Source organism: Mus musculus, chromosome 10 (assembly GCF_000001635.26).
Source record: "Mus musculus strain C57BL/6J chromosome 10, GRCm38.p6 C57BL/6J".
Taxonomy (NCBI): Eukaryota; Metazoa; Chordata; class Mammalia; order Rodentia; family Muridae; genus Mus; species Mus musculus.
The window spans coordinates 10,235,003-10,262,001 of record NC_000076.6 but is presented as its reverse complement, the minus strand read 5'-3'; the positions used below and the strand labels follow the sequence as shown (position 1 = coordinate 10,262,001).

The following is a 26,999-nucleotide window of genomic DNA, read 5'->3' as shown; positions in this document are numbered from 1 at the left end:
GACTTACAGTATGAATTTTGCAGTGTTCTTTGTTTCTATTTTGTGGAATAGTTTTAGGAGTATTGCTATTAGTTTTTTTGAAAGTCTGATACAATTCTGAGTTAAATACCATCTGGCCATAACTTTTTGGTTGGGAGACTTTTCATTACTGCTTCTATTTTCATTCATAGAGGTTATGGGATTATTTATGTTGTTTAACTGATCTTGATTTAACTTTGATAATGCTATCTCTCAAAAAAAACCATCCATTTTGTTAATGTTTTTTTTAAAATTGTGTAGTACACGCTTTTAAAGTAAGACCTAAGCCAAATTCTTTGGATTTCCTCAGTGTCTGTTATGTTCCCCTTTTTGTTTTTGATTTTCTTAATTTAGATATTGTCCCTCTGCCTTTTATTAAGTTTGGTCAAGGGTTTGTTATTCTTCACTTAAAAACAAAAAAACAAACAACTCTGGTTCTGTTGATTCTTCGAATTGTTCATTTGTTTCTAATTTATTGATTTCAGCCCTGAGTTAGATTATTTCCTGCTGTATAATCCTCTTAGGTGTGTTTACTTCCTTTTGTTTTAGAGCTTTCATATGTGCTTTTAAGGTGCTAGTATAAAATCTATTCAATTTCTTTATAAAGGCGCATAGTGCTATGACTTTCCTCTTAGTACTCCTTTCATTGTGGCCCATAAGTTTGGGTATATTATGCCATCATTCTCATTGAATTTTAGAAAGTCTTTAATTTTTTTCTTAATTTCTTCCTTGACCCAGTGAACAAAGAGTAGAGAGTTGTTCAGTTTCCATGAGTTTGTAGGCTTTTCGTTGTTTCTGTTGTTGAAGTACAACTTTACTCTATTGTGGTCTGATAAGATACGAGGGGGTTATTTCAATTTTCTTGTACCTGTTGAGACTTGCTTTCTGACCAACTAACTATATGATCAATTTTGGAGACTTCTGTCAGGTGCTGAGAAGAAATTATATTCTTTAATATTTGGGTGAAGTGGTCTATAGATACCTCTGAAGTCCATTTGATTCATAGCATGTTAGTTTTGTTATTTTCTGTTTAGATTTTGTCTCCATGACCTGTCTATTGGTAATATTCAGGTGTTGCTGTCTTCCACTATTAATGTTTGGGGTTCAATGTATAATTCAGTTTCTTTTACTAACATGGGAACCCTTGTTTACAGGACATAGATTTTCAGAACCAAGACATCATACTGCTGTATTTTTTTCTTTGAGGAGTATGAAGTGTCCTTTCCCATCTCTTTTGACTAATTTTGGTTGAAAATCTGTTTCTTGAAATATTAGAATGGCTACTACAGCTTGCTTCTTGAGTCCAATTTCTTGGAAAATCTTTTTCTTATTCTATATTCTGAGATAATATCAATCTTTGATGATGTGTTTCTTGTATGCAAAAGAATGATGAATCCTGTTTTCATATTCATTCTGTTAGCTTGTGTCTGTTTGTTGGGGAATTGAGTGCATTGATGTTGAGAGTATTAATAGCCAATGACTGTTAATCCATATTTTGTTGTTGAGAGATAGAGGGGTGGGGAGAGAGAGATTCCCTTTTTTGGTTTTTCTAGTATGTTAGTTGCTAATGATATTTCCTGTGTTTTCTTGGGTGTAGTTAACCTTCTTGGGTTGGAGTTTTCCTTCTAGTATCTTTTGCAAATCTGTATTTGTAGATAGATACTGTTTAAATTTGGTTTTGTCGTGGAATGCTTTTTCTGTTTTCTCCATCTATGGTGATTAAAAGTTTTGGGTATAGCAATATGGGCAGAAATCTGTAATCTCTTAAGGGTTTGCAAGACGTCTTCCCAGGCCCTTCTGGCTTTCAGGGTCTCTATTGAGAAGTCAGGTATAATTCTAATATGTCTATCTTTATATGTTAATTGGCCTTTTTCCTTTGCAGCTTTTAATATTCTTTCTTTGTTCTATAAAGTTAGTGTTTTGATTATTGTGAGTCAGGAGGATTTCCTTTTCTGGTCCAATTTATTTAGTGTAAGGTTCTTGTATGCTTATAGGCATTGTTTTCTTTAGCTTGGGGAAATTTTCTTCTATGAATTTTATGAAAATATTTTCTGGCCCTTGGAGCTGGGAATTTTCTCCTTCTTCTATTCCTATTATTCTTAGGTTTGGTATTTTCATAGTGTTCTGGAATTCTTTGGATATTTGGTACCAGGAACCTTTTGGATTTAACACTTTCTTTGACCAGTGTATCGATTTCTTCAGTCATATCTTCTACACCAGAGACACTCTCTTTCATCTTCTGTATTCTGTTGGTGATGCTTGCATCTGTAGTTCCAGTTCTCTTCCCTAGGTTTTCCATCTCCAGGATTCCCTCAGTTTGTGTTTTTTATTGCCTCTATTATCATTTTCAGATCTTGAATAGATTCATTCATTTCCTTCACCTGCTTAGTTACATATTCCTGTATTCTTTAAGGTATTTACTCATTTCCTCTTTAAAGGCTTCTGTTATTTTTATGAGGTTGGATTTAAGGTCATCTCTTCGTGCTTATGCTGTGTTAGGATATTCTGGGATTGTAGTAGGGTAGCTTCACTCTTGTGATATCATATATCCCTGGCTCTTGTCAATGGTGTTTTTATACTGCCTTTAGCCATATGGTTGTTGTTCTTTAGCCATTCCTAGTATTGACTGGATGTTCCTGATGTCGGGAGGACTCCTTAGGAAGACAGGCAGAACTGTGGGCCTGACAATGGAGCTTGGGACCAGTATACTGCTCACTTCTGGTGGACATTCCCTAGGTGGACATGAATGTTCCTGGAACCCCTGGAGGATTCCTTGAGAAGGCAGACAAAGTTGTGTGCTGGACAAAGCAGCCCATTGCTACTGGCTATGCCCCCAGGAGACTTTGCAGTCAGAGTAATGCCCCAGAGGTGTGCAACCTGGATGTTTCTGGGGCCCATCAGGCCTCCTCATGAAGACAGGCAGAGCTGTGACACTCAGCTCACCTCTATTGACTATGCCTCAGGGGGACCTGGCACTAAACAGCTCTTCTTAAAGCCTAGGATCCATTACTATCCTTGACTGTTTTCACGACTTTGATGGAAGGCATCTTTTGTTGCAATATGAATTGATGAAACAAAAATAAAATAATATTCTTTAATCAAATAATAAATGCAATGAAAAACAGGATTAAACAAATGTTTACTTCTCATTCAGCATGCCAATGAACACTTTACTATTAAATGACACATATTTTGAATGACTCACAAGTAGCCTGGCTTTGACATTGTCCAAGGTGAAATAGGATGCATCTATATCCACAAAATAGAATATTCAACTTTCTGTTCAAGCAACTAATTTATTTTCAATGTACTTGTCAATAAATTTCATAGATGTATGAAATACATATATATTTCCATCCTCACTGAAGTTCTAGATCAGTAAACACAAATTGAAAATGTCCTTCAGCTTCCTAGACAACTGGCCGTATATCCAGAGATTAAGATTCAAAGAGAAAAGAAAAGAAATGAGCAAATATTAACACTATCACGCTGCTTCTTTATAGTGAAAGACGGGAGTGTTAAAGTTTCTTACTTCTCCTAAGATTCTAATGTGTATGCTTGAAAGGGGAGAGTGGAATGATACTTGTGGATACTATTGGGTCAATGAGAAAGAAGAATCCACTTATGCAACCCAGTGATGTTTACATCAGTGGAACATCATGCGATAAGTGTCCTATTGCATTAGTCTGCCCTGGATTTCCTTTCATTGGAATTATAGACACTGCACTTCCTATCTTTGGGTACCAGTAAGGTAAGTTGTGACTGTCAAATGTAACCAGACAATGAAAAATAAATAAACTATCATTTAAATATGAACCAGACACCTAGCCTCACTTGATAACAAACACCAATCTCATTGGGGTATTTAGCTGCTGAAGCTACCATGAGACTCTGTTATCTAGTTATCAGTAGCCAAAACCTAACACAATTACAAAGATAGTGAGGTAGTGTCTATTGTATCTTTATTAGGCTACATATCTGCACTTTATAAGGGAGAGTGGGGACAATAAGGAACAACAAAGAAGTCTTGAAAAATGTAGCATTTCACTGGAGGCTCATAGATCCAAGGAACTGGAAACTCTTCCAATGCCTAAAACTAAATAAAATGTACCACACAAAGAGGGAATAATGCTACAGTCTCTTTATCAGCTTTGGAAATTTAAGCACTAAATTCATTATTTTTGTATCTACTTGTCTTGGGAAGCCAAGCATACTTAGGAGATTTTGTTTTTTACAAATTAATTGGTTAAGTGAAAGTAAATTTATCCTATATGCAGGACAGACGTTTTAACTCATATTAGGATAATCTTCAATAAAAGGACATAAGTGTTAACTCACCTTAACACAATCTGTAATAAAATGTAGTAACACCAATGTAAAGAGTAGCTTTCCTCATACCATTGGTGATGTCATTCCTGCCAAGATGGCTTCCTCCTGGACACATGGGCTATGAATTTTTAGCTTCTTTGTTCCTTCTGGCTTACAGAGTTGGAGTCTTCTGTGAACATTTAGAGGGTTATTCGGATGCAGAATTGGTATATCACAAGGCAACAACAACAGAAACTTGCCTACTTAACACTGGTCTAGAGGGATAGCATTTTCTCATCTTTAGTAGACTTCTCATGTAAAGCAAGCTGGAGATTTGTTCTCAGGCCAGTTTGTGTGTGTAGCTCTTTTTTTTCCCCACTCTTGATTCCCCTGCCAGCAAGTATGGCTGATGTTAAGTATGCTGCACAGTGTCTTTGTGCATGATGTTTCTCAGTACTTGGAAAAAAAAAAACCTTCAAGCCAGTGTCATAAAAATAAATTTTTTAATCAAGTTTGAAGTGATAAAGCAAAGACTCAGTTACAGAAAATTATGCAAGCTTTTTAAAACATGAGAATGTATAAACCAGGAGTCTCAACCTGTGGGACATGACCTCCATAAGGATTTCATATCAGATAACCTGGACATCAGATATTTACATTAAGATTCATAACAGTAGCAAAATTACAGCTATAAAGTAGCAACAAAATAATGTTATGGTTGGAGGTCACCATAACTTGAGGAACTGTGTTAAAGGGCTGCAGTATTGGAAAGGCTGAGGACCATTAGAACAAACCACAGTGTTTTGTACTATGTGGAAGAAAAGAATGCTGGGAGTCAGTAGAAACAAGTTTTATTCTTCCTCTTTATAACTAATATGTGACCTTGGCCTGGTAGAAATGGTGTCCCACAAAGTTCTTTCATCTGTAAACTATAAAGGGGGTCTTACTTAGTTTCTCATCTGCAGCTAAGGTTCTGTGTTGCTAAGGGGTTTTTCAATGTCTGTCGTTCATGGAATGACAAGTAGAAATCTAAATGGTAGCATATTTAAATTGTGATAATTTGATGTCATATTACACTGTGATCTTGTGGAGGAGGCAGTTGATTATCACTAGACCGTTCCAGAAATTTCTAGGCGATGCTACTAAATTATGGGAGGCATGAATGAACGAATTCTGAACACTGCTAGAGGCTAGTGTGCAGGTAGCCCTTCCTTCTCTCTCTGTCTCTGCCTCTCTGTCTCTGTCTCTCTGTCTTGCTCTCTCTTTGCCCTGTCCTGCCCTTGCCTTCTCCCCACCCCCACAATAGCCCAAGCAGTCATGAAATTCATAATCCTCCTGCCTTAGTCTCACGAGGGTTGAGATTACAAGTGTATAACGCTGAACACAGTGATTATGCCTTGCTTTAAATATCCTAAATGGGAATAAAGGACTCTACTGTGAGCCTGAAGGTACACTTGTACCAGTGTTCAGGTAAAGCATTCAAGTGACCAAGCATGGCAGCTGATGCAGAATTCAGAATATCAGGTCAGCGATGCTTGTCTTTGGGGAGAGGTGAAGGCTGATACTAAGTAGTTACAGTGGTCTGGTGACCAAATATAAATAAATATAAATAAATGTACTGACTCTGAAGACCTTGGCACAGAACAATAACGAGTTGTTTTGACAAGTCCCAAAAATGTTTCTGTCTCTCCTCTTTCCTTTAATTTGGCATCTACTTGGCTTCGTATTGATTTATTCCTCATTTCTGCAGCAACAAAATTTACCTTCTTCCTTGTTTTCAATATTATACTCTCCTGACAGAGGTTATTTCTCACGCCTTTAGATTCTCCCTAAATGATTTATTACACTTTCTTTCTTGTCCTCCATTAATGTTCTTTCCAGTGGAAAAAATATAAACAAAAGCATACTTAACTGGTGTGCATGCACGAGCGTACACACACACACACATCACACACATACACATATTTGTGTTTCCTCAATTACTTAGGGAGTAAAAAAGGAAGATAGAACTGTGTGTGCCTCTTTTGAAAGTTATTTCCAAGCTTGTCCAGAAGACATTTTCTCCACGTCCCTGCCTCTAGGCCTGGGTCACCTATTCCTACTATAATAGGATAGATGCTGCATTTGATTCATGCTTATAAATGTCATATACACTAATTTAATGTTTCAGCCAATCTTAATGTTGTGAATTCTTTCTTATTTAAACAATAGGATTCCATAAGAGTACAGGCCACCATTTTAATAATGTCCTCTTAAGAATCAGAGCTACAAAGCACTCATATTTATAAAGGGTTTTCGTGGTCTTAATGGTAGCCTAACCTCACTAAAATCTGGTTTTTAAATAATGGTTTTAGTTTATAGATGAAGAGTAAACATCCCAGAGCAAATGACTTTGTTCTAGCTCTAGGTAGAACCACAGAAAGTTTCCTGTAACTTCCTGGCTGCCTGCATAATCTAGCTTAAGTGCTCTGACACAGAAAGCGTCGACTGGATGAGAGACCACAGCATATCTCTGAATCAGTCAAAATGCAGTCCCTCAGGTCTGCCCCCGTCTACACATCTGGCTAAGATTACTTAAGTGCTTACAAACAAGTTTTCATGAAATGGTGCCAAGACAGTTGCTCCTAGAATCCCTATCATTAATAAGGATGGGCCTTTGTTACTGTACCTCACTTCTGAAATTTTAAAGTGAATTTGAGGAAATGCAATAAGAGTGACTATTAAATTTGGGTGAGTAATTTATAAACAAATAAGTACTTAATGAAATACATCTACTTCAATGCATACTTTTGGGGGGTATTAAAAAACCTTGTCTTTTATGTTCCCTGACATGTATGTGCTTGTGTCTGTCTGTGCGTACATGCATACTGGTGTGTCTGTCTGTGTGTACGTGCATACTGGTGCAGGTGCCTGGGGAGGCAGTAAGACGACATCAGATTGCCCTGTGCAGGCGTTACAGGCAGTTGTGAACAACTTGATGAACTTGATGTGGGTACCAGGTTCTGAAAGCCAGGGAGCAGCAAACACTTTTGACTGATGATCCAACTCCCTAACCTCATGGTTCATTTAAAAAAAAACAACAAAACAGCAAAACAATAATAACAACAAAGCCTATTTATGATGGCCATTCTTTGTTCTCTTCAAATCATACATATTCTCATGTCTTTAAGAAAAATTTCAGTGATTTCTAGTCAGATTTTATCAAGTTGCTTTGCCATGGAATGTCAAGATTAAGGCACATATGGCTTAGCCTCACAGTGTTATATTTCTCCTTCTCGTGTAAGAATCTGGTATTATAGGGAGAATGTTATGAGAGGATATGCTGACAAATTCTTCTGAAGTCTACAAAAAGTAAGAATCTTTCTAAAGTTCAGAGAAAATGTACAGAATGCAGAATTCGCTACACGCTGGTATTGGTGGGAACTTCTGTTCATTCTGAGGCTTAAAATGTAGCCACCTGATCTGAAAGAAAGATCTCTTGTGACATCACAGGATCCCATTCAGGAGTTCACAGGAACTGCATCTGAAAAAGCAATAGGATATCATTAGAGAAAAATGAACAAACAAACTAGCATTCCGATTTTGTGTAGAGACAACCAAATAATCTTACTATTATGAAGGTGTGGACACTAGAGAATCACCCGGGAGAGCTACAAAAGGGTTTGGGTGAGAATGGCAAGGATGGAAGGAAAAACCCATCGTCTTGCTCAAGTACTGCCCTGTCCCTTTGGCAATTGCCCTTTTGTGAGTACCTTGGTTTCTTGAACCTTGGTGGCTGGTGACATTTTCACATTTCATCACTACCCGAGCTATATTGCAACTGAAGAGTCAGATGTGAGCGCGAGGCCTGCCTGTACTGTCAAGTGTCCTTTTCATTTCAGAGGCCATTAGCCTCCATGTGCCTTACCTTTCTTCATATGATGAGTTTTACAAGTTCTGGTATCAGCATTCTCCTTTGAAAAGGTATTAAACTTGCTAGTTATTTCCTGAATGTTTATCATGAGGCAGGGGCATTGCTTTAGGTACACGAGAGATCAGAATAAGCAAACCAGGTGCAAGAGGGACAGCAGTTGAAAACACTTTTCCTCCTCTTACACATTCACCATTCATGCACAAAGGGGCTTTTTTGTTGGCACCAGCTTTCTGTACCAATGATACAAAACCTTTGGAGCAAATCACAATACACTTATATACAATATATCTTCACTTATTTTTACATGATTCTCTAGTTCTTCCAAACACCAAAGATTCATGTGTACTGCTGCCAATTCTTCCCATGGTTTTTACAATAGTTTGATAGAGAAATTGCAAAATGTAGATCTGTTGGCATAAGGAAGTCCTTGTGTCTTACTTACTTCTTTCCAGGCTCTGTCCTAGTGGAGAGGGGATGCCGTGCACCCAGGATGTGGTCAACCACGCTCCAGAGGGCAGCCCAGAGCTGTCCTGCAGGCTGTCCTGGCTCCCTGGCATGCTTCAACCTCAGCCTTGTCATCTTTAGGCTGCTGAGTCAGGCTCCTGACACAAGCCTAATGACCATGAACATGCTCATTTTTCTTTTCTTCAGACACATTTTCTTGGTAACCAGGCAGATGATATGCTAATGCAAATTGGCAGACTTGAACTCAAACTACAAAAATATGATCTGTCTCATGGAAGAAACGAGACTCAAGAGATTTCAAGGTCATCCTCCGGGTTTCCTCTACAAAGGCACATAGTACGTGCTCAAAAGAGATGTGTAGGTGTTCAGACAGGACCTCTGGTGACCACTGGGATTTAAGATTGGCATGAGCAACACTTCTTTTGATTTAAAATAAATTTCCTTTGGATTCTTTACATAATGAGCTGCCTGAGATGCTCTGCCAGCTTCTCTTTCTGTGCCAGAAGCTCCGGGTCTGGGCACAGAGAGCTCAGTGGGGCAGAAAAAACAGACCCTGCCTCTTCCCAAAATCCATCCTGTTCTCAACCTGGCTGCATATTGCTTCTGAGTCATGGAGCCAAGGGTTCACTGGAGGTCACCAGAGCTCCACAGGCTCATTTGGAGTTTTAATGTATTGCTGTGGAAATCATGTTTAATCTTCTCTCCTCAGGTGGCTGGACGCTACGATAATATTACCCTGTGTTGCTACAATAGTGATTAAAATACAAGAACACGAAAGTCCTGCTTCCCCAGTTCTCTCTCAGGAAAGCACACAGGAGTCTGGGGGAAGAACAAGCATTTTGCAGCACACAGATATTCCCAGAAAGACCATTCCAAAGCCAGTTATTAGGACCTGAGCTTTCACGGCTGCCACGTGGAGTGCCAGGGCTGCCAGGTGCTATTTTATTAAGCTTCTTTTCTATCTGACTCAGACTTAGAAAATTTCTGGCCATGGACTCGGGATTTACTGTAAAGTGAGTCATCTAAACAGAACCCATCAAGACTCTCCAGGCAAACTCGGCTCAGGTTTGGAGCTGCTATTTCTATTCTCGAATAGCCTTTTCCTTTAGTATCAGGAAAGACATCAGTGAGACAGGTTCGAGTGAGTTTGTTACAGATGCAAAAATGAATAAATCACCTTGAGCAATTCTATGCCCAAAGCCACAGCCTCTAGCTGGTAAAAATGGAGGTATCTGCTTTCCATCAGAAAGCTCACAGTGGATCTGAGAAGCTGACCTTTGAGAATGACGGGCTATGGATGAGAAGAGCTAACACATTCCTGACAAAGCAAAATGAAAATGAGGGCTTTATTTTTCCTTTCAGAAGAGAGATTCAAATCTAAGTCTGGAGCCAAGAGGTCATTTCCATATAAGGAAGGTTGTTTCCTTCCTCGGTTCAGCACCTAGACCATTCCCGAGGTAACTCACACCGATTGTTATCTGAAGACCATCGAGTAAACACAGGTTCTAGTAGATAACCAAGAAATAGTCCCATCTAAAGATATTTTGCACAAAACTAAGAAAAGTTAACCCTATTAATAGCGGAGCAGTTGGGAAACAATTGGTTTGTTCTTTCCCACAAAAGAAAAGGCTACTTCCAATCCCTCACAGGGATCCTGATGTTTTCCAAGTGATGCGAATGAGAGATGTTAGAAAAGCAGAGTTTCTACATTGTAATGTAGTCTATACAGCATATATCTTGCACCAAGGACATCTTTCCTGCCCAATGTAATCTGGGAGAGGAAAAAGAACACTTAAGGCAAAGATCAGGACATTCCTAGAGATGCAGTTATGAGGAATCACAACAAACCTAGGCTTAGCCTGAAAGAGCTGACCAAGGTCTGGTCCTCCATGTGCCTGGCCATGACTTACTGGAAACAGTTCCATAAGCACACTGTCTCTTGGTAGGCTCTTGTTCCCATTTGAGAGTTATACAAAGACTGTGGCCTAGAGCATGATTTTTAAGGGGAAAGCAAACTTCAGGAATTCAACTAAAAGCTCCTCCTTATGGAAGTGTGACTGACCATGGCCAGTAAAGATGAAGGAAGGACAAGGACATTATTGAGTGTTTTACTGAACAAGTGCTATAAGCCAGCTACAATGAAGGAGTTCCTTTATACACTTTCTCATTGAACATTCCTCGTGATAAACACTAGAAAGAAGGAATTCAGGAGTGAAACAGATTTATTTTGACTCATGGTCCTAAAGGTTTTGGTCCATGGTCATCTGTGTCAGGATGAGACAGAACATTTTGGCAGATGGAAGTTGCTCATTTCATTGCAGCAAGGAAAAGAGCAGGGTGGGGGTGGGGTGTAGCATCATGGGCTACACATATGGATGAGGTGACAATCAAAGGCACACTCGCATGGTGCTTTTCCTTCAGTAGAGTCCCAACTTCTCCCGCTCTATCACCCCTCAAAACAGTGACACAAAATTAAGAACCAAAGATTCAACCTCTATAGGGATGCCTCATGTTCAAAACAAAACAAATTCCATCATATGAGAACCAGAACTATGCATATTTCGCTAGATTCGGAGACTTTAGTTCTAGGTGGCCTTTGGTCATTTGCTGCATGCCTGTGTGTGTCCATGTATATGTGTGTGAGTGTGTGTGTGTGTGTGTGTGTGTGTGTGTGTGTGTGTGTGTGTGTGTGCTAATTACACACATGTTGGGAAAGTTGCACACAGAGGCCAGAGGAAGATTTTGGTGTCCTTCTCCATCACATTCAGCCTCATTCCCTTGTTACATTTTTCTCTCACTGTACCTGGGAGCTGAGATGACAGGCAAAAAGCCTCTAAGGCACTTCCTGCCTCTGTCAATCCCAGAACTCCTACCTAAGCTCATATCTTCACACTATGACAGCAACTGCTAGTACCTACCTACCTAGGCCCCAATTCCACATGGCCTTTAAATTGATTTCTAAAAAGAATGCCTATAGAATTTAAGTATATATCATTATCAAGTATTATAAAATGCATTGCAAACAAACATCTTCATTTGTTATAAAATTGGACCATCTTAACCATAGGACACATAGGTCAGAAGTTAATGAGCCAAGAATTTCCACATGGGAGTATAGAGGAATCAGTCTCAGTGAAAAGAGCTAGGGAAATAGAGCCCCACCCCTACCCCAGAATTCCCTGAGAGTCTTACTCAAGTCTGTCAGTCACTCCTATTCCATCTTTAATCCATGGCACATCAGCCAATGGCTAGTACTGGTGCTTCTTATTCACAAGGAGGACTGTTTCTTTGAACATGTCCTTGTTTCTTCATTATTAGATCTCTCAAGTAAAGGGGCTCATGGATAATCTATTTAGACAGTCATATATATTGATACTTTACTTATGACTCCCACAGTCATAGTTTTACATATAAACAGCATCCTTTGCCTTCTATTACTGCACTGCTGCTCTCTACCTGTAAATACAGACATTGGTTCATTAAAAGAATGGACTACTGATCAGATTAAAATCAAACAAATCCCTTGACTATAAAATATCCAATGTCATTGTTATACCAGTAGAGTCAGCATTTATTTTACACTTTAGTCAAGATGTGTTTACTGAATGCTGACATTTGAATGCACCCACTAGAATCTTTATTTTTATTTTATGTGTACTGGCATTTTGCTTGCATGTATGTCTGTGTAAGGTGTCAGAAGCTTTGGAACTGGAGTTATGGACATGTGTGAGCTGCCATGTGGGTGCTGGGAATTGACCTGGACTCCTCTGGAATAGCAGTCAGTAGTCTTAACCACTGAGCCATCTCTCCAGCCCCTAAGCTAAATGTTTGTTTAAGCATCTTTTCGAAGAAAGATGTAATGAACAATGGCAAAGGCTTTAAGCAGTATCAGAGTACTTCCCCCTCCCTTAAATGATGATTGTTTGGAGATAAGGCATCCACACCTTTCAAGTGCTTTAGAGATGTAAATATATAGCAACAATTACTAGGTTCTCCATCACACCTTACCATATTCTACAAACCAAAAGACAGAAGAAAACTGTATGGTCTAAGCTTTAATGAAAACATAGATATCAAAATGGGCCCTGTAAACTCAGAATAACTGAGTGGTGCTATTTTAGGGATGCTGTGTGAAAATTAAGATCTGTGAGTAGATCACTATGTACTGTGTATACAGAGGAAGGCTCATGAAACATGGAAGTTGAGGGCCTGCATCCAAAGGAATTCTGGGTATATAAATAAGTTAGTAGAGGCTCAGTGGACTCTCTGGAATATTATAAAGAACAGTTGATCAAAGATGTGTTAAAATCTTTCAGAAAGTATGAAATTATTTTTCTTAGAAAGTATTAGATTTACAAAACTATTTAGAAATATGGAAAATTATACATAAAGAGAAGGTAGAGTATTGTTTTCATTGTTTGGCCTGGAATTTTATAATCCTAATTAGGTTTATTTACTATGCTATGTTTTATAATATATAACATATGATTGTGTGTGTGTATATATATCAGTTTTATAATATACCAAGAGTCATGTTATCTATTTATTATGACTCTTCATTATTAAACAAATGAAGAGACTTTGAGGAGAAGGAAAACAACAGGCAAGAACACATGCTTAGGCTCAGCTGGACTCGCCTCTCTCTTCCACAATTTGATGACCAAGGTTCCAAGGCCATGCTGCTTTCTAAGCCATTTGCTACACATATAAAACACTTATAACAGATTCATCTGTAATAGGAAATAATTTTGATTTCCAAATCACTTTGCCCATTTGATTAATACATATACTCAGAATTATTTCTATTGCAAAGCTATTATAATCTTTATAATCCTATTCATCATGATTCTGAATATCCATATGGCTCAAGGACTGTGCCAAACCCTGCTAGTTTTGTACTCTCCAGCTCTTCCTCCTCCTCCTCCTCCTTCTCCTCCTCCTCTTCTTTCCTAACTCCCTTCTAGATACACTGATTTGGGATTGCCATAATTACAATGAAAATGCTTTGGAAGCCTGATTAACAAGCCAGTTTCATACTTATTCATTATACTAAATGCTATGTTTTAGAAACATCTGAAAAACAAGTGTCAGCTGGAATATGAAGCTAGGAATGGTCATGCATGGTTGCAGACATGTTCTTATTAAGGTGACTTTGTCCAAGGTTATAGCTCCACTTCCATATCTCCTTCTCTTAAGGCAAGTGTTTTGAAAACATTATCCTGCCTGCAGGAATCTGGTAATTGGTAATGTGAAGGCTGTCTGAGAAGCAAATCACTGCTGCAAAGAGTCAGATTTAGCATCATGACTTTTATTCATTTTTAATATAGAATTTCATGGCTCATCAAGAGCTGAGCTAGTCTGTCAAGTCTTTGTTTCTCTCAGAGAGTGCTGTGCTGTCATGCTGTTAGTGTTTTGCAAATATCAACACATTTTAAGAGGAAGGGGATGATGTTCTGTCCTCTTTTCCTGCCTTCTTTCTAAGCTCACTGTTTTTTTTTTTTCATCCCTAAAATCCCTTCTCACAATTTTACCAATTCCATCTTGCAGTCTTCATTAATGAGTGTCGCCGCTTATCAAAATCATCATTTCACATTGACTTTACAGTTGAGCTGATGTGATGGAAATTATCTTCCTGTCAGAATCTCTTCATCCTTTCTCCTTGTCTTTACACTGCTACAGATGGAAGAATCAAATGCCCAAAGCCTCTTCTTCCACAACTGAGAGAAGGCAGGCACTTCATTGGCCTCTTCCAGCTCTAGTCTCCATCCATGCTCCATGACACTGCTTAAAGCCTTTGCCATTGTTCATTATATCTTTCTTCGAAATGATGCTTAAACAAGCATTTAGCTTAAGGGCTGGAGAGATGGCTCAGTGGTTAAGAGCATCCTATTAGTTTTTAGGACATGCTTTTAGTATAGCTTACCAGTGTACTGGGAAGACATCAGTGACTCTCCAGTGCCTACACACTGGTCCATGAGATGATATTCCTTTTAACATTTGATTTCAGAATAGCCAGTATGTTTTTAGCATGAACAGACATGGCTTCTAGCCTGTCCCTTTGCAGCTAGCTTAGTTTTTCCAGTTTTCAGATGATACATGCAAAAGTTCCTTAATTCCTGTTCATCTAACATAATTTTTTATTCTCCCCTTTTTATATTTTCATTCATATTTAATTGGTGGATTAGTAGAACAAAGACTCTCAATTTAAAAATTATTTGAGTATTTAAACCAGCTTTTCTTTCACCGTGTGCTGTAGCTTCTAAGATGAAGGCTTAAATGTCATGTTGTGCCAGATTATTTATTCTAAAAGCATTTCTGAGAAAGTGGAAAGTATGCCTATAAATAAATGAAGAGCAAAGACAGTTGGAGAAGAGAGAGGCATTATGTCTAACATGTTCTCCTGCAACCTCTGATCGCAGCCTTTGTCAAATTATTTAGAATAGAATTATATAACACCAAGCTGGTTACAGTAACCAAGTGCATACTGCATTAGTGTCAGTTATGTTCCTTTAATTCCCAGGCAATGGAAACAAGGACTCCAAAGTGGTTTTAGGGCTGTGAACACACTACTAATGGCAGCTAATTCCCAAGCAGTGATTATACACATATACACATCATACTCATTACTTTTCTGTGGCCATCATAAAATGTATTACAAACAGCAAGTTAGGGAAGGAAGGAAGGAAGGAAGGAAGGAAGGAAGGAAGGAAGGAAGGAAGGAAGGAAGGAAGGATTTAGTTTGGCTACAGTTCCAAAGTGTCACAGTCCATAATGGTCTGGAAGTCATGGCTAGCTTGGCAGCCAGAAAGCAGAGAGATCACAGTTTATCCTGGTACAGAAAAATAGAGCAAGGGAACAAGGAGCAGTGTCAGGGCTGTAAGACATCAAAACCTACACCTAGTGACATGACTTCCAGCAATGCCTGACCTCCTAAAACTTCCATAATCTTCCCAAATAGTGCTACCAACTCAGGACCAAGTATTTAAACAGATGAGCTCATTTTTCACTCAAACCACAACATGCATGAACATATGTGAACATAAGCATAAGCAAAGGGATCAATGTGTAATAGATGCTTCTCATTCCCTTGGTTTCTCTAGTGCAAAACCAGTGGAATACAATAGAGTAATGTTTACCGCCAGTGAAAACATTCTTTCTAGGTTTGCCTGAACTGTCAAAATGGATTTTTGGGCCAAATGAGGACTAAGAATGTGGAAATACTGCTAAAATCCCAAACACTGGAGTGTTGATATCCCTGTACAATGGTGTATTAAGGTTTTGGTTTTCAGTCCCTGTTCCAAATGTCCATTTAGTATCCCATGTGTTCATCGGACACACCTGTGGAATGACTGTATTATTTGTTGGTATACTGAGCTTGTGAGTAGCGTAAGCAGGAGAGAATTAAAAGATGTTTAAGGACATTTCAGTGCTTGCCATTTATGGTAATTGTCATGGTTTATTTGTATTATAGGAAGAAGCTCTTAAACAAAATAGATGAGAGAGTGAATTCCTTTGCCATATTACAGAATGAGCATCTGGTCTCTTCTGCACAAGTAAAGGAGAGAAAGTCACTTAGAAGAGGTGAGTGTACCAACTTCCTTAAATATGGCAGCAATGTGGAAGGAGCCATGGGGTGGATGCTGGTCAACCAGTATGCATTAAAAGACAATTGGTATGAACAGATGAGAGAGGAAGAGTCAGTCTGACTAGAGAAGGTAAAACTTCCATTATTCAGTAGTGATTATGCATCAGAATTGAGAGAAAGACTCAAGGACTCCTAGCCACCATAAGAGATATTTGCAGAGAAAAGGTTATTATTCACTATTCACAATCTAGGTGTCTGACAACAAAGTAAGGGATAAAGAAAAAGTGGTACATGTACGTATTAGATTTTTGTTAGTCATAAAGAGTGAAGTTACCATTGGAAATGAAAATGAGGTAAATACCTAATTAAAAAAAAAGAAAAAGAAAAGAAAAGAAAAATACAAAAAAAAAAAAAGAGTGAAGTTGCATTGCTTTTAAGGCAATGGACGCAACTGTAGATGATCATAGTAAGCAAATTAAGGCAGGAAAATGAAAAGTGTGTGTTTTCTGTGTGACTATTAGATTATATATATATAATTCTGAATGTATACATGAAAATAGAAAAATGTGTTTCTGGGTAATTCCTTGGTTTAGGGTTTGAAGAGCTCCGGGATTTCTGACTTGACATGAGTAATTCATGGGAAACTTTGTGAATGAAATCAGTTTGGGATATGGTAAGTCCAAACATCTCATGTCATGTTCCTTAACCATCTTCAGTGGCAGAAAGTATAGACACACAAGTGTTAGGCTCAACATGGAAGACCTGAGCTCAATAAAATTATCGGTGTTCTAAGTTTGGAAGTCACAAGCAAGGCATATGTGGAAGCTCAGTGGTGAGCGGAGAGGCAGAAGAAAAGACAGAAAGAACAGGAAAATACATAAAAATTGAATAAGATAAGAAGGTAATTATACTACTGTCTTTAGCATCTAGCTATGCCAGTGGTAAAGCCTGTCATTAGAGTTTAATGTAAAATAAGAAATCTTATTAATGGAACATATACACTCAAAATTATACACACACACACACACACACACACACATATAAATTCAATATTCAATAATAAATTTGTTGAAAATTACAAGAAAATATTTGCATATGCTATATAGAAAGTTGGTTTAAAAATCAGTTATCAATGAGTCTCTTCAAGTTATAAAAATTCCAATGACAAAAATTGTGTCTGAAAAAATATTAGTCCCTATGTTTGCTGCTCATGAATCAACCAATACTGGATTGGGCCTTTAGTTCACATCTGGAAAACTGAGCAAAGCAGATGTGATAATGTTTCAGGTGCTGGACAATGGGTATCACACACAGAACTGCAGGGATTAAACACAAGAAAAGAAACCATGTCAGTACCAGCTTCTCTGTGGAGACAGGTGAGACGAGAGACAGGTAGATCATGGACACCTTGTCTAACCTCAGCTTGGAGGGTAATGATGTCCTAAACACCCTACTGAGTGCTGTAGAGAGAAGAATGAAAAAGGGGAATGTTCAAGGAATTAAGCACTGACACACGTGGATCTTTAAATTCTGAATTCCTTTTTTCTTTTTTAAAAAATTATTGGTTATTTTATATATTTACATTTCAAGTGTTATCTCCCTCCCAGTTCCGCTCTGCAAAACCCCTATCCCACTCCCTCCTCCTGCTTCTATGAGGGTGCTCCCCCACCTACCCACTCCTGCCTCACTGCCCTAGCATTCCCCTATGCTGGGGCATCAAGCCTTCCAAGGGCATCCTCTCTCACTGATGCCAAATAAGGCCATCCTCTGCTACAAATGCAGCTGGAGTTATGGGTCCCTCCATGTGTACTTTTTGGTTGGTGGTTTAGTCCCTGGGAGCTCGGGGGTGGGGGAGGGTGGTCTGGTTGGTTGATATTGTTGTTCTTCCCATGGGGTTGCAAACCCCTTCAGGTCCTTTAGCCCTTCCCCTAACTCCTCCATTGGGGTCCCCAGGCTCAGACCGATGGTTGGCTGTGATTATCCTGAGCATCCACATCTGTACTGGTCAGGCTCTTGCAGAGCCTCTCAAGAGACAGCTATATCAGGCTCCTGTCAGCAAGCACTTCTTTGCATCAGCAATAGTGACTGAGTTTGGTGACTGCATATGGGATGAATTCCCAGGTGGGGCAGTCTCTGGATGGCCTTTCCTTCAGTCTCTGCTCCACTCTTTGTCCCTGTATTTCCTTTAAACAGGAGCAATTCTGGGTTAAAATTTTTTAGAAGGGTGGGTGGCCCCATCCCTCAAATTCTGAACTCTTCTGAACAGTGGTTTTCTGTTTCTTTTTTTTTATCTTTTTTTTTTTTTTTTTTTTTTGGTTTTTTGAAACAGGGTTTCTCTATATAGCCCTGGCTGTCCTGGAACTCACTCTGTAGACCAGGCTGGCCTCAAACTCAGAAATCTGCCTGCCTCTGCCTCCCAAGTGCTGGGATTAAAGGCTTGCACCACCACCGCCCGGCAGAACAGTGGTTTTCAATCTGTGGGGTCACATGTCAAATATTCTGCATATAAGACATTTACATTGCAATTTTTAACAGTAGCAAAATTACAGTTAGGAAGTAGCAACAAAGTAATTTTATGGTTTGGCGTCACCATACCATGAAGGGTACCAGTATTAGTAAGGTTGAGAATCACTGAGATAAATACAGAACTTTAGTTGGAACTATTATAGCTGTGTTGTGCTTAACTTATAACAAGACAAGTCCACATCTGGACTATCCAGAAGAGACTACAGAGAAAGCAGGATATAGGAGGTAGCCTACACTTAACAGACAGTGAACGGTAGTTTATATCTACTCTCATGAACTTAAACACAAAGAAGAAAAACGTTAAGGTAATTCTCCAGCAAGTTGCTTTTTTGACTAAAACAGACTCAACCTCCTTGACAGGAAGACAGCAAACCCAGTCAACAGTGAAAGTGCCAAAATGTTCCGCATTTAATAATTGTTCATTGAGCATACAAAGTAGCTGTGAAATAAATGTATCTTCAGAGGAGAAATCAATAGAAATAGACCCTAGAGGGGCAGTGAGAGGACTCAGTGAGTTTTGGATGCCTGGTCATCAATATTGAGAACCCGAGTTTGATCTCTGCGACCCACATGGTGGAAAGAGAGAACTGACACCTGAAAAGGATGTCCAATGACCTCATGTAAACTCTCTCTCTCTTACACACACACACACACACACACACACACACACACACACACACACACACAAACACACACATGGGGGGGGAGAGAGGGAGGAAGGAAGGAAGAGGGAGAGAGAGAGATAATATACAAAAAATTAAAAAGTAAAATAGATACAGGAATTATTGAGAGCCCAGAACATCTAATAAGAGCTGTAAGCACACAATTTTAAGGAAATCATTAATAAAGAGTATAATGCTAAGCCTGTGTAAAAGCACCAAGGTGGTACTGTGTGTGTGTGTGTGTGTGTGTGTGTGTGTGTGTGTGTGTGTGAGTGTGTGTGTGTTTGTGTTTGTGTTTGTGTTTGTGTTTACAGTAGGGATTAAAATCAGGTCATTGGATTTTGTAGCAGGTGCTTTTATCTGATCTTCCACTACACTGTCTTGGAATCAGTAATTTTAAAGGTGAAAGCAGACTCCAAAAAAACCCCAAACTACCTAACAATAATATACACCAAAAAGTCAATATTTTCAATGAGATGGGATATTATTTGAAAAACACAAATTCCTAAAGCTGGAAATTAAAAAGAAATATCTTTATATTAATGAAGTTTCATCTTTTACTTAAGAATTAAGCACATGAAAACATATATACAAATCTGGGTACTGGTCCCTTCACAAGACTATATATTACCTCAAGACCAGATAGTTCTAATAAACAATTTTCAAAAGTAAACAGACACATAGGGGTAAAGAGCCCGAAGTAATAAGATGGTGAAAGTCATTCCAACAGTTTCACAGAAGTTTTTAGAGGAGGAGATTTCCTTGGAACCTTGGGAATTCAGGCATGGTGTCCAGAAGGTCTATTCTCCAAGCATGAATCATAGTCTCTTCTCTAAGTATTAATTATACCATCTAAGAATTAATAATTCTCATAGTACTAAAACTCATAGTATAATTCACAATCCCTAAGTTCAGAACAAACTTTCTATGAAGTGGTATTTTTACCATCAAGATCTTTCCTCTGTCAGAAAATAAATATTACTTCTATTTATGCAGTGTTCTAGATCTGAAAAGACACATAAATTTAGTCCCAAGTAGCCATTCATGAAAATCACTCTACATAAGAGCCCGGAAGCTCTGGTCCACAATTTTTCAATGCAACTAGGCAGTGTAATTCATATCAGATAGGAATTGATCTATGTACATTGTACATTTATTAATTTTCAATTAATTTGGGGGACGATGGATTGATCTACTGAATTGCAAATGGTCAGTGCTGATGGAGTCAGTTATATCTGATGTCATCTGTAACTTTAATCTCTTGATATAACATGTTGTCTGACTAATGTATTTTTTTTCTCTCCTTTTCTAGCCAAGGTCAGCATGCCCATTCTTGCGAAGTGGTTTCTAATCCTCTAATTTTCTCTAGTGAACACTGTGAGGAACTAAGTCAGACAGTAACTTGATATATTGTGACTGTGAAGCAATAAACAAATCACGAGAAAAGCAGCAATTACTGTTGTGAATTTGGTATCAGGGTAGCTGGTGTAAAATACTGTTTTATGAAAACCAGTCTAAAGAAAGACTTGCTGTATCTGTGTTAATCCTTGAATGAAAATCCCTTAAGATACAAAATGTGAGAGGATGCTGGATCATTGCGGATAATCTGAAAGTCTGATTTCTTGAAGGAAGGGCTGACTAGTAGGAGTTTGTACCGCGTCGTTCATGTACTCAACAAGAAAGGACTGATCTTGCTATCCATGCCCATGCCGGGCCTTGGCTGCCATAGGAGAAGGATGAGTTCATGCGACTTCAGGCCGTTGCTAAGCAACAACGTGAACAAATGGCCCTACTCTTGTTTAAAAGCATTTTAAAGAATTAACTTTAAAACTTTACTTAAAAAATCTTTCAAGTCTCTATTGGTGCTATGCCCATCAATCCGTGGGATACATTCTGTAGAGTGCTGTGGTCTTCTGCCACTTTGTGAGCTCTTCCTTCCATCCTTTTGCCACTTTGTGAGCTCTTCCTTCTATCCTTCTCCACCCCTTTTCCTCTACCCCTTATATTAGGGGAGAGATATACAAGGAAGTTTCCTGAAGGAAGGCAGAAATCAGAGGGAAGGTGATAAATTATCTTTAGACTACTTCCTGCTTGTTAGTTGAAAATGGTGGATTTCTGGACAGATCACACCAAGCCAGCACAGTTCTCACTAAAAAAGGTCTTTTTTTTTTCCTCATTAAATGCCCCTATTTTATTATTTTTTCCTTTTATTCCTCAATTGTTTTATTAGGTATTTACTTCATTTACATTTCAAATGCTATCCTGAAAGTCCCATATCCCCTCCCAACCTCCCCTACCCACCCACTCCCACTTCTTGGCCCTGGCATTCCCCTGTACTAGGGCAAATAAAGTTTGCAAGACCAAGGGGCCTCTCTTCCCAATGATGGCCGACTAGGCCATCTTCTGCTACATATGCAGTTAGAGACACGAGCTCTGGGGGTACTAGTTAGTTCATATTGTTGTCCCACCTATAGGGTTGTAGACCCCTTCAGCTCCTTGGGTACTTTCTCTAGCTCCTCCATTGGGGGACCTGTGTTCCATCCAATAGCTGACTGTGAGCATTCACTTATGTGTTTGCCAGACACTGGCATAGCCTCACAAAAGAAAGCTATATCGGGTCCTTTCAGAAAATCTTGCTGGCTTATGCAAAAGTGTTTGCGTTTGGTGGCTGATAATGGGATGGACCCCCAGGTGGGGCAGTCTCTGGATGGTCCATCCTTTTGTCTCAGATCCAAACGTTGTCTCTGTAACTCCTTCCATGGGTGTTTTGTACCCAATTCTAAGAAGAGGTTAAGTGTTCACACTTTGGTCTTTGTTCATTTTGAATTTCATGTGTTTGACAAATTGTATCTTGGGTATTCTAAGTTTTTGGGCTAATTTCCACTTATCAGTGAGTGCATATCATGTGAGTTCTTTTGTGATTGGGTTACCTCACTCAAGATGATACCCTCCAGATCCATCCATTTGCCTAGGAATGTCATAAATTCATTGTTTTTAATAGCTGAGTAGTACTCCATTGTTTAAATGTACCACATTTTCTGTATCCATTCCTCTCTTGAGGGACATCTGGGTTCTTTTCAACTTCTGGCTATTATAAATAAGGTTGCTCTGAACATAGTGGAGCATGTGTTCTTATTACCAATTAGAACATCTTCTGGATGTACGCCCAAGAGAGGTATTGCTGGATCCTCCGGTAGTACTATGTCCAATTTTCTGAGGAACCACCAGAGTGATTTCCAGAGTGGTCGTACAAGCTTGCAATCCCGCCAGCAATGGAGGAGTGTTGCTCTTTCTCCACATCCTCTCCAGCATCTGCTGTCACTTGAATTTTTATCTTAGCCATTCTGACTGGTGTGAGGTTGAATCTCAGGGTTGTTTTGATTTGCATTTCCATTGATTAAGGATGTTGAAAATTTTTTTAGGTGCTTATAAGCCATTCGATATTCCTTAGTTGAGAATTTTTGTTTAGCTCTGTGCCCCATTTTTAAATGGGGTTTTTGATTTTCTGGAGTCCATCTTCTTGAGTTCTTTATATATGTATTGGATATTAATCCCCTATCTGATTTAGGATTGGTAAATATCCTTTCCCAGTCAGTTGGTGGCCTTTTTTGTCTTATTGACAGTGTCTTTTGTCTTACAGAAGCTTTGCAATTTTACGAAGTCCCATTTGTCTATTCTCGATCTTACAGCACAAGCCATTGATGTTCTACTCAGGAATTTTTTCCCCAGTGCCCATATCTTTGAGGCTTTTCCCCACTTTCTCCTCTATTAATTTCAGTGTCTCTGGTTATATGCAGAGTTCCTTGATCTACTTAGACTTGAACTTAGTACAAGGAGATAAGAATGGATCAATTCACATTCTTCTACATGGTAACCACCAGTTGTGCCAGCACCATTTGCTGAAAATGCTGTCTTTTTTCCACTGGAAGGTTTTAGCTCCCTTGTCAAAGATCAAGTGACCATAGGTATGTGGATTCATTTATGGGTCTTCAATTCTATTCCATTGATCTACCTGTCTTTTGCAGTATCATGCAGTTTTTATCACAATTGCTCTGTAGTACAGCTTTAGGTGAGACAAGGTGATTCCACCAGAGGTTCTTTTATCATTGAGAAGAGTTTTTGCTATCCTAAGTTTTTTGTTATTTCAGATGAATTTGTAAATTGCCCTTTCTAATTCATTGAAGAATTGAGTTGGAATTTTGATGGGGATTGCATTGAATCTGTAGATTGCTTTTGGCAAGATAGCCATTTTCACTATATTGATCCTGCCAATCCAAGAGCATGGGAGATCTTTCCATCTTCTGAGATCTTCTTTAATTTCTTTCTTCAGAGACTTGAAGTTGTTATCATACAGATCCTTTACTTCCTTAGAGTCATGCCAAGGTATTTTATATTATTTGTGACTATTGTGAAGGGTGTTGTTTCCCTAATTTCTTTCTCAGCTTGTTTATCCTTTATGTACAGAAAGGCCATTGGTTCGTTTGAGTTAATTTTATATCCAGCTACTGCACTGAAGCTATTTATCAGGTTTAGGAATTCTCTGGTGGAATTTTTAGGGTCACTTATATATACTATCATATCATCTGCAAATAGTGATATTTTGACTTCTTCCTTTCCAATTTGTATCCCCTTGACCTCCTTTTGTTGTCGAATTGCTCTGGCTAATACTTCAAGTACTATATTGAATAGGTAGGGAGAAAGTGGGCAACCTTGTCTAGTCCCTGATTTTAGTGGGATTGCGTCCAGCTTCTCTCCATTCACTTCGATGTTGGCTACTGGTTTGCTGTAGATTGCTCTTATTATGTTTAGGTATGAGCCTTGAATTCCTGATCTTTCCAAGACTTTTATCATCAATGGGTGTTGGATTTTGTCAAATTCTTTCTCAGCATCTAACGAGATGATCATGTGGTTTTTGTCTTTGAGTTTGTTTATATAGTGGATTACGTTGATGAATTTCTGTATATTAAACCATCCCTGCATCCCTGGGATTCAGCCTACTTGGTCAGGATAGATGATGGTTTTGATGTGTTCTTGGATTCTGTTTGCGAGGATTTTATGGAGTATTTTTGCATTGATATTCATAAGGGAAAATGGTCTGAAGTTCTCTATGTTTGTTGGGTCTTTATGTGTTTTAGGTATCAGAGTAATTGTGGCTTCATAGAATGACTTGGGTAGAGTACTTTCTTTTTTCTATTTTGTGGAATAGTTTGAGAACTGGAATTAGGTCTTCTTTGAAGGTCTGATAGAACTCTGCACTAAACCTATCTGGTCCTGGGCTCTTTTTGTTTGGGAGACAACAGGGAAGAGGTGAGGAAGAAAAAGCGAGAGATAGGTTGGGGTCTGTGTCTTTTATCCGTGCCATGATGTAGATAACACAGGTAACTGCAGGCAAGACATGCACAGGGAATGTGTAATGGTTGTCATGGGAACAGATGCAGGAGGGTTCTGTCACCTAGGAATGACATCATTACTGGATTTAGAGGCTGTTTGTAAACAGCTTCTGATGCTAACACTGCTGAATAGGGGCTTTCAATTACTTGGGGCAAGTTTTATCTTCAATATCAGGATATTTAATGTCTTCTTTTTATTGTTTCTTCTTTGTGCATGACTATTTAACAAACTTCAACCAACAACCAAGCAACAGCAACCAACAGCAACCAATGACAACCAACAACAACCAACGACAACCAACAACTCACCCCACCTCTAAGGGCCCTAGCATTTATATACCCTCTGAAAAGTCCCCAGAATTCCAAATGTCACCCAGTCTTAGAAACTATCCGCAGCTGGTAAAGTCATGCCCTGTTAGAGCACAAGAGATATCAGTCAGCTTCCATGAATAGTCTGAAGCCTTCCCATATGCCACACCTGGGATTAAAACCTAAATACATTCTTATAATATTTCTTATATTCTTTTATTTTTATTAATTTTATATTACTTTATAATATATCTTATAGTTCTTATAAAATATTCTCATAATATTTTTAAAGAAACTAAAATTGCAAAATTCTTACTGCAGGGTATGGCTTTAGATATTCCCCAGTCAGTTCTGGCATAGACAAAATACTGTCTTTAAGCTGTCGGTTTGTACAAGGCCGGAATTTGTTGTATAAATAACACCATGGCAAAATCTACATCATTTCTGAGCATTATCACAGTAAAAGGAAATGAGGCTTCTCATTACTATTGCACGTCAGCCAGCAGTGTACCACAGGAATGAACATTTAAAGTAGTGTTTCTCAATCTGTGTTACAATTCCTTTAGGGGTAGAACAACCCTTTCATGGGGCTGCCTAAAGACTAACAGAAAACATAGATATTTACATTATAAATCATAACAGTAGCAAAATCACAAGCTATGAAGCAGCAATGAAAATCATTTCATGGGATAGGTGCCACCACAACACGAGGAACTGCATTCAAGGATCACAGCATTTGGAAGGCTGAGAACCACTGCTTTAAATCCATTGGAGACCAATATAAGGTTCCAATTTTTACATTTATCTATAGTACTCATTCTTCATTTTAATAGATAAAAGGATAGAGAAGTAAGGAAAGAGACTCCTGAATAAAGGCAGAGGTCAGAAAGGAAGTGCCATTATTGTTAGACCACTTCCTGCTGATCAGGGGCTTTCAGTTCATGCTCATGAAACACCTAACTCTTGTGTATGCAAACAAGTCCATGTCCTCAGAGTAGACTTAGTATAAATACATCCCTGCATGTTCTTTATCCAAATTATTTATAGTAATTAAATTCAGAGATTTGGAAAACATTGGTCAGCATTTCTTAATGAAGTTTTTCATTACACAAAATTATAACCATGTAGTTAGGCAGGTACTCTGAGAGCAGCGGAACATATTTATATAGGAACAATTACATGCCAGGCACCTTCTTATTGTATTACATGCAATAAACGGATTAACCATAGGGTCTCTTAGAAACAACGCTTCCAATCAGCATCATTTTATATATGGAGGTACTCACCCATGGGCACAAAGCACAGAGAAATTACATTACCTGCCCAAGGTGACACAGCTTGTCTGTACGAGATGAAATCTGAGGTAGTAGCTCCAACATGAACTGCAGTATTTGATATTTACTAAGGAAACAGTATCTGTGGCTCCATACGGTACTCATTATCTGGGTACAATTTTTGACAGCAATTTTAGTAGTTGTTTTTTCAAGGCGAAGGTCACATCCTGTCATTTTAGTGCAATGAAATTTGTGTAGGTATTAGTCACTTTTCCTCCGCTGTGACTAACACCCAAGAGAATACACTGAAGGTGGAAAGGGTCATTTTGGCTCATAGTTTCACAGGTTTCAGACACTTTAAGCTGAGTTCATTGCTAGAGGCTTAAGGTAATGCTGAAACATTGTGTCAGGGTGTCGGGTGGAGGAAGGGCAGAGGGACGGATGCTATTCACTTCCTGGTAACTACCAAGAAGAGCAAGTGGGAGATAAGCTGAGGAGAAACAAACCGTACAAAGGCAGTTCCTAGAAGCTGCTTCCTCCAGACAAAAC

The 26,999-nt window shown here is 38.7% G+C and overlaps 1 long non-coding RNA gene across 1 annotated transcript; it reads right to left on the bottom strand.

Annotated features, from left to right (window-relative positions):
• Positions 1-3,294: 3,294 nt before the first annotated feature.
• On the bottom strand, positions 3,295-26,999 carry 4930598N05Rik (RIKEN cDNA 4930598N05 gene). The gene is made up of 5 exons (NR_166112.1): positions 26,962-26,999; positions 26,496-26,677; positions 7,784-7,849; positions 4,357-4,516; positions 3,295-3,436 (listed from the first exon to the last, which is right to left on the bottom strand). It is a non-coding gene; the product is annotated as an RIKEN cDNA 4930598N05 gene (long non-coding RNA).